Source organism: Gossypium hirsutum, chromosome A09 (genome assembly GCF_007990345.1).
Source record: "Gossypium hirsutum isolate 1008001.06 chromosome A09, Gossypium_hirsutum_v2.1, whole genome shotgun sequence".
Taxonomy (NCBI): domain Eukaryota; kingdom Viridiplantae; phylum Streptophyta; class Magnoliopsida; order Malvales; family Malvaceae; genus Gossypium; species Gossypium hirsutum.
This window is the reverse complement of record NC_053432.1, coordinates 56894593-56910087: the sequence shown is the minus strand read 5'-3', so window position 1 is coordinate 56910087 and position 15495 is coordinate 56894593. Positions and strand designations below refer to the sequence as shown.

The window sequence follows — 15495 nt, the reverse complement described above, 5'->3', positions numbered from 1 at the left end:
ATATATATATGTTGTGTTTTATTCTAGTAATTTTGACCGGAAGTGATATCCATTATGCTTCACTCATAATTTTGATATTGAAGACAATGTACTAAATTCCAAGTTTACTTTAAAAAAATCAGTAGGGGTTATTATTGTAAATAATGTGACACAGTAAAAAGAATATTCTCAAGGCTACTACACCTTATTAGACTGCATATCCTTAATTTTCTTTTTCTTGTTATCTCTTCTTTTTAGAGTAGAATGCAAGCAAAAATGAATAGCATTATTGAATTGCATCGTCTTATGTTGAAATGACAGATAAGGAGTATGTTTTGTTTTCTTTTCATTTTTCTTATAGAAAAAAAACCTTGTTAAAACATTGGGATGATATTTTGATCAAGGTGGTTGAGTTAGGAAAATATATATTGGATATGGTTCCTAACTGCAGTGTAATAGGCCCAATTTGTCCAAGCCCAAAATCAACAAAACCAAATAAATAAAACTCAAAATAAAACAAATTTGTAAACAGTTCAGGCCAAAATTACAGACCCAAATAATAACAAAATACAAGCCCAATTTACAAAAAACCCTAGGCAGCCCATTGGCCCAAAACTAAACTAAATTTCAATAAAATCAAAACCCTAATCAGCCCCACGCGTTTCATCCCGAGGCCTGACATCTTTTCTGCTGACGTTTCACCAAAGAGGCAAAGAGGCCACCTGCTCCCTTCCGTTAACCGAGCGCTGGACCTGCAAAAATGACGAAAGAAAAGAACAGAAACAGTGGAAAGACAAAGATAGAAACATAAAAAATAATATGTACAAATGGCTATAAAAAGCAAGAACCCTCGATGTAATTTTTTGGACAGCATCAATTACAAAAAAAAGAACAATCAAAAAAGAGAAAAAAATTAAACAAAGGTAACTCCTTTTTTATTTTTTTGGTTTCGGTTTAAAATAGATAATAATAAATAAAAATAAAAATAAAACGTTACCTGTTGCTTCATCTTCTACCATCGTCGGAGACTTTCTTCGATCTTTGAACACCTAAGAACCCGCTAGGGTTCTGACAAGGGTTCATCAATGGTAACAAGGCCTTTTTTTTTCTTTAGTATTTTCTTTTCCTTTTTTGATTTTGGAGGATTTTTGGCCCTTAGATCAGGATTTAAAAAGAACGGAAAAGCTAAAACGGAGTCTTTCGGGTGTTCTTCGACCACCGGAGATTGTGGAGTCCGTCGCCGACGACCGGGGCCGTCGTGGAATTCACTGGACCCCTAGGCCGGAGTTTGAAGAGGAGAGAGGATTTAAGAGGGTTGGTTTTTATTTTTTTCTTCAAGAAGAGTAGAAATGAAATATTTTTTAAAATAAATTTGGCTTTTATAATAGGGTGAAACGACGCCGTTTCATTTTGGCCATTTAAGTGCCAAAACAGTGTCGTTTAAGGGAGGACGACCCAAGACCCGACCTGCTTAGCCAAGGTCCACGTGTTTTTAGCGTAAGGGCTAATTGCACTTTCAGCCCTTCTACTTTTTAATTAGTTAGTAATTAAGTTTCTTTTTATTTTTAATTTGCGCCTTTCAATTTAGTCCCGCGTAAAGTGCAACGTTTTGGATGGTGGGGATATTTTCTCTTTGGTCCCTCCATTTCATTCGCGCATTGCAATATGGTCCCCTATTTTACTTTATTTCGACTTTTGCACCGTTACATTCCATTCGATTTTCAATCTAGTCCCTTTTTTGTTTATTCATTTATTTTATTATAATTTAGACTTTGAATTTTATTTTAATCCCAATCTAATCCTTTATTTGCTCAACTTCAAGCACTTATTTTATATGTATGATTGTTCTGTTTTATTTTATTTATTTATTTTATTTATCTTCTTTTAATATTTAAATTGTTATTATTTTCATTTTATTTGCATTCTGTATTCTTTATGCCTTTATTTATTTTCCTTCCGTTATTATTGTTACTATTATCATATTATTTATTCTTCTATTTTTTATATTATATATCCCTCATATATATATATTAAGGATTTTAATGCTTACATTCTCTTCATTTAAATATTTCTTGTTCTTATTATTTTCTAGCTACTAATATTTATTTATTTGTCCATCTATCTATTATTTGTTTCTTTTATATATTCTTTCGTATTTCCTTTTTATTATTTCCCTTCTTTATTTTACTTATTATTATTATTATCATATTATTAAATCAATAGTTTTGCATTATTATTACTATTATTATTATATTTCTTTTACATTTATTTACCTACTTTTTTTCTTATATACATTTATTTTATTTTATCATTTATTTATTTATATCCTTTTATATAATTTTAAAACTTTAAATTTTTTATTATTATATTATTATTAATATTATTATTAATATTATTATTTTTAATTTGTTTTACACAATATTTATTTATTCATTTAATATTAGGTCTTAGCTTCAAATTTTTAGTTTGTTATTCTTATTATTTGTCTTTTTGGGCTTGTTTATTTTACTCTATTTTCGATCTTTATATTGTTATTTTTATTAATCAATTATTACCATTCTGGTATGCATGTTAGTATCGTGATTTCTTTCTCATATTTTACTACAAAATTGTGTTACATCTAACCCGACACATTATATTTTGTTTTTTAAATAATTGATACTCCGCGTTTTGAAATTCGAAAAGTTGTTCCCTAACTTACGGGTGTCAAAGCCATTTTTTGTTTTAAAAACGGTCGACATTTTATGAAAACGAAAATGGAAGTCGCTACCAATCCTTTATAAGGTGTGATTAAGTCACCTTATGATTGATCGTTTTAATAAAATGTTTTGTTTTACTAAAACAACAATTTTGGCCTACGAAATTCGAGAAAATTAGTTCGGGAGTTGGTTACGTACGAGGAATGATTAGCGCCCTCGTAACACCCAAAATTGGTACCTAATCGATTAATTAATGTCTGAACGTCGAAAGTTGGAAACCCGAAATGAATTTAAAATACGATCCTTTCTATTTAGCTCATTTTAAAAATGCTTGAATTAAATTGAAACGAGCATTAAAGGCTCAATCGCCTTGAGATAACAAAATACCACATCCCATAAGTTAGGATGCGACATTTGAATCCTCGAGGATAAGTTTGCCTTTTATTTTTATCGAAACTTCGTGTATTTTGAAATCTAGAAGGATATTAGGTTAATTGGGTATAACAAGAAAATTGAAACCCCGTAATTTAGGACACGATTCCTCGAGTTTCTAAACACCAAATATTGTCTTTATTTTGTTTAAAATTAATGTATTTTGAAAGTTGAAGGAATATTGGCCATTTAGGTTTAATGAGAAAATCGAGACCCCGTAAGTTAGGGCATGATCTTCTCTAATTCCCAAAGAGCGAAATATTACCTAATTTTTAAAAGTTTTTTTTTTCGAATAATGCCTAGGTGTAATAATTAAACGATGCGTATTTATTTTATTTAAAACGATAATGTGTGAATAAGATTATTATATTAGTGAATAGCAAGAACATGAATATACTAAAAAACGAGTTACCACAATCACATAATTCATACTACTTAACTACTAATAAGAATAATCGAATAAGAAAATAACTAAAATGAGATAATGGCACAAAAATAGTAATAACAATAATAAGAATAACGATGGCAACAATAATGAAATCTAAATTAATTAAATGATTTAAAAAAAACACCAAAGCAAAATAAAAGAAATGAGGAACGATTGTAAATTGTAGTAAAGGAAATATTAAACAAGTAAAGTGAATAGATAAGTGAATCTCCGTGAAATATTAGATTAAAAAAAGATAAAATAAATAAATAACTGGAACAATTTGTGGAGAAAAAGATTGAAATTAAACAAGTCGAATATCGCATTGAATATTGAAACAAAGATAAGGGGAATGAGTTGTAAATAATCAAAAATGAACTAAAAGGGGTTTAAAAATAACTCGAAAAACAATGACAGGGACCGAATCATCAAAATCACCCTTCCCAACATGCACACTCCTAAAAGGACCAAACAAAATTTTAAAAAAAAAATAAGCGGGCGAATTTAAAACGACACCGTTTCAGATGTCAGTCTCTCAAAAACAGTCCTGATACCAAATTGAAAACGAGACCAAGTTAAAGGGAAAAATTAAGAAAAGAAATAAATCAGGCCCAAATTAAATAATAAATAAAAAAAGGCGAAAAGTTGGGGATCAATCGCATAAATGTCCCCTTTTCAAAGAAAACACGTGGATCTCCCCTCAATGGGGTCGGGTCGTACTGGTATGGCTTAAAACGGTGGCGTATTGGTCATGGCTAATTAAGTCCAAAACGGCGCCGTTTTAATCCTCATATAAATATAAAAAAAAAGAAAAAAAAGTCATTTCCCCCTTTTTTCTTCAAAAATAGAGAGCACCTATAGACTCTCTCTCGCCCTCTTTTTCTCCGGCGAGCTAGCGCGGTGGCTCCGCCATAGCTCCGTCGTGCCGAAAAATAAAACATTCGGACCCTCTCCTCTTTTTAAAACAAGTTTAGATCTACTTGCAATCTTTTGAAATAAATAAAAAAACGAATAGAATTTGGCCCTTGCACTTTACCCGTTTCATATTCCTCTTCTCCGAAGCTTATTCGAAACCTTAGGGTTTCTTATGGCTTTCATGAACGAAAAAGGGCTTCCAATGGTGGCGAGGCGCGAAGAACAGGTGATTTCTCTTTTATTTCTTTATATTTGCTTCGAGTTTCAAGAAAATAAGAGAAAGGGACTACCTTTGGAAATCTTTGTATTTCTTTTTAGTATTGATTGTGTGTGTAAAAAATTACAAAAACGGATTCCTTCGGCTTTATAACCGAATATATTTTTACAATTCGTTTGTTTCTCGTTTCTATTGGCTGCTGTCGTGTTGTATTCTCCTTGGTTGCCATTCTCTGCTGTGTGGTGCTTGTCTTTTCTGCAGGTACTGAAGACGTGGAGGTGCGGAGGCCGTACGAGGGCAGTGCATTGGCAACGGAGGCACGAGCGGCGCAGCAGCTGCTAGGGTTTGCTGGGCATGTTTTGGTTTTTGGCCCTTTCGGGCCAGGTTTATTTTCGGGCCAGGTTTTAAGTTTTGGGTCTGTTTAATTTTGATTTAGGCTTGTAATTGGGTTTGGGCTTGGTCTATTTTTGTATTTTGGGCTGTTTTATAACTGGACTGTTTAACGGGCTGTAAAATTTGGACTGCTTTAATTTGTGTGGATTTGGATTTATTTATTTGGATTTTATTCTATAAATTGGGGCCAGGCTAAAATTGGCCTATTACAACGGGGTTTTGACTTTCTCGATGAATTCAAATATTCGAACATTTTTAAAGTATAAATAAATTTCAAATAATCTCAGAAATTACGAAAAGATCGTATTCTAACTTACAGAATATGATTTCTTTCTAAAATCGAGATAATCGAATGCCTTTTAAATGATTTTTTTGGCATTTATTCTCGATTCGAGGATTTAAGATATTTTGCCCTAACTTGCAGAACGTAATTTTTTCCTCGATTAACGTAAAATATGTCATTTTCTTAGAAAATTTTTCAAACAAACGATATTTTAAACAAAGAATCATATTTTAAGTTTCTTCAAATTTCTCAATTTTCGACACTAAGACATTAATTAATCAATTAGGTACCAATTTCTGGGCGTTATGAGGGTGCTAATCCTTCTTTGTGCGTAACCGACTCCCGAACCTTTTTTTTTAATTTCGTGGACCAAAATCGTTGTTTAAATAAATCAAACCATTTATTAAAAAACCACTTTTACAAGGTGACTCGATCACAACTTATCAAAAAAGATTGGTGGCAACTCCCGTTTTCGTTTTTTATAAAAAATAGATTTTCAAAAAAAATGGTTTCGACATATAGTATATTCGTTTTATATACTTGTATTTTTGAACAAATTGGTTTAATAAAAACATCCAAAAATTACATTAATATCATTGTATATTGTCCTCAATGGTTTTTGCATGCAAAACAAAATGAAAGCAAATATTGGGTCACTAGTTATCTAACGTTTAAATAATACTAAGCAGTATTACATGATCAAATCATAATACAGAAAAACAACTTATGTTAGTAGATGAATCTAAACATGTCCTTAGTCTAATTGAAAATGTGCAAACCGATTGAAAGACTAATATGTCATCTATCAAGTCCACTTGGGGAGATGCTTTGTCTTGAGCATCGGAGTGGATAACTCCCAGAAAATAGAGACATAGATGTGATTGACTGAACTGATAGTACATTGAGCATGACCCAAGTAAAATAGATCCTAAATTCGTTTATGGATTTATTCATTTGTGACGTGTGATATACCTTAATCCTAAATGGATGATGGACTATGTATGTGTGACTCATATACTTTGATGTAAGTAAAAGTCTAAGTTCAAATAAATAAGAAACCGAAAGCTAGTGTGTTGGGTATGCGACTTCTGCAATATGTAGCATCATTCACAATAGTGGAATCGATAACCCAATAAATAAGTAAATGATATCCTTTCATTGGCATTACATGATAGATGAAAAGTAAAAGTGATCATAGGTCGCATGTCTTTATGATGAATGACTTAATTACTATTTGATAGTAATTGACTTTTCATGAAGGAAGATGTAATGGTTACCATGAGATAAAATATGATCATATTGGGAGACCAAATTTATCCCAAAGAGATTAAGGATATCTTATGAGGGTAACACACTTATGACAAGGTCATTGGACGAGCACTAGTTGAGTAGCTTTCGAAATATTATGTAATTAGAGATAGCTTAGTCATAGTGGAATGACTTTATAACTAAATGAGTTTATAATTAATAGGAGAAAAGATAGAACTTAATTATAAATAATTTAAGCTCTAATTATATATTTTCAATCGATCCCTCCACTAGCTCATTGAAACCCGAAATAAAGTGCATAAAGAATCAAATGAACAGAAATGGATGGAAATGATAAAGCTAGAGAAATGGGCCACATTCGGAAATGAATGTGTTTTCCCAATAAGTATAAAAATGACTTGAGAATTAATTTAAGTTTTTTGAATTGTTATTTAATTAAATAATTGGAGTTCGAAAATGGAATTAAATTATTAGTCATTGTGAATCCGTTGAATATGAAAATTAAATATATTTTCTTATAAAAGTTGACATGACTTTAACTATATTAGAATTAGGTTGAGAAAATTATTTAATTGAAAAAATAATCTATCTAGTTAAATTAATTTATAAATAATATTTATGATCAGAAATAGAAAAACATGTATCGAGTTGGGTTAAATTATAAATTGCCAGGTTAAAAGTCAATGAAACACAAATAATTAGACCCAATACAAGAGAGACTCAAATAGTTGACATCCCTAATGTATTTAACTGGGGAGTGTCACCCCTTTCTTCTAGTTAAACTAGAATACTAGTTTTTCTATTAAATATGTATTATTTGTGTTCTACTAATTCAATCAGGATTCTCTTATCTCTCTCTCTAAATAAATGACATTGTTAGAGCTATTTACAATAGTTCATGCAAGTTTTCAATATTGTTATTATTCCATAAAAGAGCGAGAATTTATTTCTAAGTATAAATTCTATTTTCTAGGAATAACAATTCTATCATTTTTTATTAAGGGAGAATTACTTTCCAACTGAAAGTAATAAATCGTTTATGGTTCTATGTTTGGTTCACGATTATTCAAGCTCACACTAGAAGCAATTCGTGGTACGAGAGTAGTAGAAAAGGTCATTTAGTTGAAAGATGGGAACCTAGGATCCATTTCACTCAAAGCACTGGTATTTTTTGAGAAAATTTATTGCTATAAATATCACAAATTGACTCGATTTTTAAAATTTTAAATTTTCATTGTGACAAAATTGTTTTTTAAATTGGATTTTTCCAATAATATCAATACACACCTTGTCAATTTTTAACTTTATGTGCAATTTCGATAAACATTTTGCATGATCATTTAAGGTGTTTAGTATTTTTAAAATTTTAAAATGCTTGCAAAGTAGTAAGGTATGTAAACTTGAATGGTTGTTGATTGAAAGATTACTTGCTAACCTAATATAGAATGTGTTTTTTGGGCTTTGTATAATTAGGTTTTGTTAGAACTTTGAATACTTCATCTTTGAACTTTTCATGGTAGTATTATATTTGAACTTTTCTTTACATTACCAATCTGAGATGATATGCATGACTTGTAATTGTATAATTAGGTTTTGTTAGGACTTTGGATACTTCCTCTTTGAACTTTCTTTGATAATATTATATTTTGAACCTTTCTTGGATACATTACCTATATTAGATGATGTGCATGACTTGTAATTGTATAATTATGTTTTGTTAGGACTTTGGATACTTTCCCTTTCTATATTTTGAACATTTCTTGGATACATCACCTTGATAATATTATATTTTGAACTTTGATCATGATTTTAAAATTTGTTGTTTAACATCCCATACCCACCTCCGGTTACCGGACTCAAGCTATAAGATGCTACCACAGAAAATAGAGATCATCACATGTAATTTCCATTTAAAAATCAATTTAACATTTCATAATCTATGCAAAATATGATAAACAACCTAATCCGGATCTTAATCGACCTTACAAAAACTCTAAAATGAGTTCAAGGTTGAACAGGGACTAAATTAACACATATGATAACACTTTGAAACTTTGCTCAATACATTTCAAACCAATGCCAAAACATAACATTAAAACATCCGAATATGTGTCTTTTTTGTAACCAATTTAGTTTTTTTGTAATTTTATATTTATCTTTTTTTCTACTTTAATCAATAAATTTAATTAACTCTTATTATATTTTAAAATATAAATATAAATTTAATTTGATAAATGTTATTAATAAATGTCTTTTTTAAAACTATATTTTAAGTTAAACAAATTTAATATTCATTAATTTTAACATTATATCATTGAAAGTAAATTCAATTAAATAAAATCTTAAAATAAAGAGACAATTTCTTGAAAATCAACTTTATATTTAACATATAAAAAACTTAAACAAAATGTATGTGAAAAATTTAAAAGAGTAATTTACCCAATTTGTAAATTAGTGCTTCAAAAGAAGAGTGCCATGTTTCAAAAAGCTGTAATATAAACATGACTATTATTTCTGTAACACCCTTAACCCATACCTGTCGCCGGAGGGTTAAAGAGTATTATCATGGTTAAAGAGTATTATCATATACAAAAGAGTCATATCAAGATAATTAGGTATAGCAATTTATTCTTAAGTTCAATTCAATCAGACATTGAAAACATTAAGCAAATCTCAACCACGCATTCACATTAACCATTTGGAACACATATAGTAACTTATCAAGCCATTTTCGCATGGCTACCCATATATACATCATCAAAAAGATAGTTGTTTAACAACAAAAAGTCAAGCCTATACATGCCATTATCGAAATTTAACTATTAGAGTACCAAGAAGCTTAGATAGTGTGGTCGACTTCGACTTTGAGATCCCCGAGACCGTAGCTGATGAACAAAATCTACAAAACAGAGAACTAAGGTAACGAAGTAAGCATTACTATGCTTAGTAAGTTTTAAGCAATGCAAACAATTAATTTACTTATAGATCGATTATTCAAATTTTCAAGAAATCATTCCTAGATAATTTCCATTTTGGCCAAGTATCCATGAACATAATGCATATGTAGCAAATTCACCTCACTTGAATCTAAACTGAATTAAAACCAAATATTGAAATCAAAAATAAGATCATAAGAACTCGAAAAGCATTTCATTAACAAGTTTTAACCATGTTTGCAACAAAATCACAAATTCACTACAAGCTGTCTTCCTGAGCAACAGTCACTAAATTATTTATAAATGGAGCTAAGAAACACCAAATCAAGTGACGTTAATTTTCCATGAAAATAGACTCATATATCTTCCATCCATAAAATTTTCAGAATTTTTGGTTTGACCAATCAATACCAGATTTTTCTTGAAGTTTTCCCCTGTTTCACTATTTGACTATTCTGACCACTCTTCACTACGAATCAAATTTCTCATTATACAGAATCCAAAATATGTTATCGTTTATTTCATTTGAAACTAGACTCATTAAGGAGTCTAAGAATATAAATTTTATCTTATAACCATTTTTGTACCATTTATAATGATTTTCTGAAAACAGAACAGGGGACCTTGAAGTCATTTTGACTCTGTTCCATGCCACTTCAAATATCTCATTATTGGAAATTCTTTTGCTTACACGGTTTCTTTTATAAAAAACTAGACTCATTAAGATTTCATGACATAATTTATTCAGCCTCTAACTCAACTCCCACAATTTATGGTGATTTTCCAAAATCACGTTACTGCTGCTGTCCCAAGCAGATTTATTACACATTCTTTACATTCATATTATTTAACATGTATATCACCAAATCAATCTCATGTAACCTTTCACCATAACCGAATACACACATACACATATGAGCTTTTCACATATACTTCTCATTTCGCATTCATGATTCAATTCCGATCAATCTAACATATAAAAGTATATAATACATACCTGACCAACTTAATGCATTGAACATATTCAATGGTGGTTTCCTCCGAACATTCGAAATCACAATCTTACTCAAATCACCGGCATTAAGCCTGCTAGGTTTTTAAAACCCGAGTCCAATTTCTAGCAAAAAGCCTGCGGGACTTTAAGCCCGGATATATTTCCAGTACATAGCCTGCGGACCTCAAGTCCGGATATGTTTCCAGCACGTAGCCTGCGGACCTCAAGTCCGGATATGTTTCCAAGTATCATGTGTACTTAGTCATATTTGAACACATTTCATTTGACTTATCACTTTAGAAGTCATTTAATACATTCGGATATAAACTCAACATGTACATCATCATATACAATTCGGCTCAAGAGTCATACCTAATATTACATATTCATTTCACCATTCAAGCTTAAACCCAAAGTGACCATTAGACTATCAATCATATACACGAATTATTTATTTCACATCATAATTCACGTACAAACCAAAAGGTCGCAATTCACCTAATATACTTATATAGAGGCATCATCAATTATATTATAAAGGAGACTACTCAAAACTTACTTCGGATATTTTTTTGAACAGTTGCGGACAGGCTATACGATTGCTTTCCCCTTTTCCTTATCTGATCTAGCTCCTCCCTGCTCTTGAGCTTAATTTAAACAGAATGAATTTATTTAATTACTTATTCAACTATACTTCTTAGTAGTCGCATATAACAATCATACATAACTCCAATACATGTTTATATTTAATAAAATAGGCCATGACTCAATTTCATACTTATTTATTCCCTATCTAATTCGCATGCACAACAAAGATTTACATAACTTATTATGTTACCTTATACATGAATTTAACTATATATATATTCAATTGTCTCTATGACGCAAGGTGTATACATAAGGCATAAATATACATATATATAGTGCATGCCTTGACATCATATAAACCCCATTCAGCCCTAACTAAACAAACTTTGCCTCCATTTAAAAATTCCATTTCATGACCAATGTAGCAATTTCGTATGCGTATCACCTATGCCAAACAATGACAATTCATACTTTTAACAAGATTAACTTCTTTCATCAACAAATTCTTCTTCAAAACTTAAAGGCTATAATCAACTTATTTCTTTGTTAACCATAACCGAATGTGCAAATTCATCCATCAAAATTCAAAGCTTTGGCATGGGCTAAGTAAGAATCAAGATGATCAACCTAAAACAAGTTAAAATTTCACAAATCTAACACAATTCACTAACCTTCTTTATGCTTTAAAATGACTGAAAGTTTTCCCCAAATTCTTTCTTTCTAATCGGCCAAGAAAAACAAACATAAAGCTTTGTTTTCATCACCCATTTTTCTTTTTCTTTTTTTTATTCATTAAATATAAAATATAAAGCCATTTTAAGTGATAAATAATATATTTTTATATAACGCATCATCATGGCCGGCCAATAACAACAAAAAGGGATATTTGACATGCAAGTTCAACCTTTTTATAATATGCATTAATAGACCACTTCAATTTTACCTATCACATTTCACAATTGCCTCACATGAGTCCTATTTAATAAATTTCACATATAAATGAAAAAATTAAAGCATGAAATTTTCACACATGCATGTACACATACAATAAGCATAGAATATAACGGTTAATTATTTTTATGACTCGATTTTGTGGTCCCGAAACCACTTTCCGACTAGGGTCAAATTAGGGCTGTCACAACTCTCCCCCACATAAGGAATTTTCATCCCCGAAAATCTTACCGGTGAATATGTTAGGATATCGATCTTTCATAGAGTCTTCCAGTTCCCAAGTAGCTTCCTCAACCCCATGTTTAAGCCACAGTACCTTTACTAATGAGATTTTCTTATTTCGTAATTCTTTTACCTCACGAGCCAAAATACGAATCGGTTCTTCTTCGTAACTCAAATCAGATTGAATCTCGACCTCTGATGGATTAATTATATGCGATGGATCGGATCTATAACGTCGAAGCATCAAAACATGAAAAACGTTGTGAATCTTTTCAAGCTCAGGGGGTAAAATCAATCTGTATGCGACCGGCCCAACTCGTTCGGATATTTCATACGGCCCGATGAACCTCGGACTCAATTTGCCTTTACGACCAAATCTGAGAACTTTTTTCCAAGGCAAAACTTTAAGAAACACTTTGTCTCCGACCTGATATTCAATGTCTTTTCGTTTTAAATCCGCATACGACTTCTGACGATCTGAAGCTGCTTTCAGACTTTTACGGATTACTTTTACTTTCTGCTCAGCATCTTTAATCAAATCAACCCTGAAGATTTTACTTTCACTAAGCTCGGCCCAAAACAACGGTGTACGACATTTACGACCGTACAAAGCCTCGTAAGGTGCCATATTAATGCTTGATTGAAAACTATTGTTGTAAGCGAATTCAATCAAAGGCAAATATCGTTCCCATGAACCATTAAACTCAAGGATGCAACATCTCAACATATCCTCGAGTATCTGAATGATCCACTCAGATTGACCATTAGTCTAGGGGTGAAAAGCAGTGCTAAAATGTAACTTGGTACCCAATGCCTCTTGTAACTTCTTCTAGAATTGCGACGTGAATCTCAGATCTCTATCCGACACAATAGAAATAGGTACCCTGTGTAACCTCACAATCTGAGAAACATACAACTCGGCTAGTTTGTCAAGTGAATAATCCGTATGTACGGGAATAAAATGAGCCGACTTTGTTAGTTTATCCACAACAACCCAGATTGCATCTTTCTTACTTGACGAAAATGGCAACCCGGATACAAAATCCATCGTAATTCGATCCCATTTCCATTCGGGTATCATGATCGGCTGAAGTAATCCCGAAGGCACTTGATGTTCCGCTTTCACTTGTTGACACACCAAACACTTCGAAACAAAGTCAGAAATGTCTCGTTTCATACCAGGCCACCAAAACTGACGTTTCAAATCATTGTACATTTTCGTGATACCAGGATGGATCGACATTCGGCTATTATGGGCTTTGTTCAAAATCATCGAAATAAGTTCTGAATTTCTTGGAACACACAATCGACTTCTGAACCTCAAACAATCATTGTCATCAATTTGAAACTCTGAATCAACATTCGAAACACATTCAGCTCGTTTAGCCACCAATTCATCATCAACTTTCTGAGTTTCACATATTTGATAAATCAATAACGGTTTGGCTCTTAATTCTGCTACTAACACATTATCGGATGAAACGGACAAGTGAACATTCATCGCTCGCAAAGCAAACAGTGACTTGCGACTCAAAGCATCGGCAACCATGTTAGCCTTTCCAGGGTGATAGTCAATAACAAGATCATAATCTTTCAACAATTCAAGCCAACGTCTTTGTCGCAGATTCAAATCTTTTTGAGTCATTAAATATTTGAGGCTTTTATGATCCGAATATACATGACATCTCTCTCCGAATAAGTAATGTCGCCATATTTTTAAAGCAAAAACTATGGCAGCTAATTCGAGATCATAAGTCGGATAGTTTTTCTCATGTGGCTTCAATTGTCTCGATACGTAAGCTACAACTCGACCTTCTTGCATCAATACACAACCCAGCCCATGTAAGGACGCATCACTGTAAATGACAAACTCTTTACCGGATTCGGGCTGCACTAACACTGGGGCTTCTGTCAAAAGTGTTTTCAGTTGGTCGAAACTTTTCTGGCACTTTTCCGACCATTCGAACTTACTATCTTTCTGAAGTAGCTTCGTCATTGGTGTGGCTATCATCGAGAAACCTTTTACAAACCGTCTGTAGTAACCAGCAAGTCCCAAAAAGCTCCGAACTTCAGTAATATTTCTCGGGGGTTTCCAATCAAGTATGGCTGAAATTTTGCTCGGATCAACTTGAATACTCGATGCGGATACTACATGTCCCAAAAAGCTAACTTCTCTCAACCAGAACTCACATTTACTGAACTTAGCATATAACTGCTTATCCCGTAAAATCTACAACACTAATCTCAGGTGTTCGGCGTGTTCAGTTTCATCGTGTGAATAAATCAAGATGTCATCTATAGACACAACTATAAACCGGTCCAAATACTGCCTGAAAATTCAGTTTATCAAATCCATAAATACTGCAGGGGCATTAGTGAGCCCAGACGGCATCACTAAGAACTCGTAGTGACCGTATCTCGTTCTAAAAGCAGTTTTAGGTATATCTGAATCTCGAACTCGCAACTGATAATAACCCGATCTCAAATCTATCTTTGAAAACACTGAAGCTCCATTCAGCTGATCAAACAAATCATCAATACGCGGTAATGGATATTTATTCTTTATCGTCACTTTATTCAACTGACGATAGTCGATGCACAATATCATGGTTCCGTCCTTTTCTTTCACGAACAATACTGGTGCACCCCAAGGTGAGAAACTCGGTCGAGCGAAACCTCTATCCGTCAACTCTTGCAACTGAGTTTTCAATTCTTTCAATTCTGTTGGTGCCATACGGTACGGCGCTATCGAAATTGGTGTAGTCCCAGGTACAAGTTCAATACCAAACTCTACCTCCCGAACAGGTGGTAACCCTGGCAATTCCTCGGGAAAAACATCTGGATACTCACAAACCACTGATACTGATTCAAGCTTCTTTTCTGATTCTTTACTATCAAGTACGTACGCAAGATACACCTCACACCCCTTTTTGACATATTTCTGAGCCAACATCGAGGATATAACTGCTAGTAACCCGTTCATATCTGTAGACTCAACTCGGATTATCTCATCATTTGCACATATCAAATCAATAGTCTTTATTTTGCAATTCACAACTGCATCATGAACGGTCAACCAATCCATATCGAGAATAACATCAAATTCATTAAACGGTAAAAGCATCAAATCGGCCAGAAAACAGGAACCTCAGATTATCAAGGAACATTTCCTACACACTTTGTCGACTAA

At 32.3% G+C, this 15495-nt stretch overlaps 2 long non-coding RNA genes across 2 annotated transcripts; one reads left to right on the top strand and one right to left on the bottom strand.

Annotated features, from left to right (window-relative positions):
- Nucleotides 1-477: 477 nt before the first annotated feature.
- On the bottom strand, nucleotides 478-1333 carry LOC107888941 (uncharacterized). The gene is made up of 2 exons (XR_001681581.2): nucleotides 977-1333; nucleotides 478-731 (listed from the first exon to the last, which is right to left on the bottom strand). It is a non-coding gene; the product is annotated as an uncharacterized lncRNA (long non-coding RNA).
- A 3023-nt stretch (nucleotides 1334-4356) lies between these two features.
- Nucleotides 4357-5274, top strand: LOC107888940 (uncharacterized). Its single transcript, XR_001681580.2, has 2 exons — nucleotides 4357-4678; nucleotides 4931-5274. It is a non-coding gene; the product is annotated as an uncharacterized lncRNA (long non-coding RNA).
- The last annotated feature ends 10221 nt before the right edge of the window (nucleotides 5275-15495 follow it).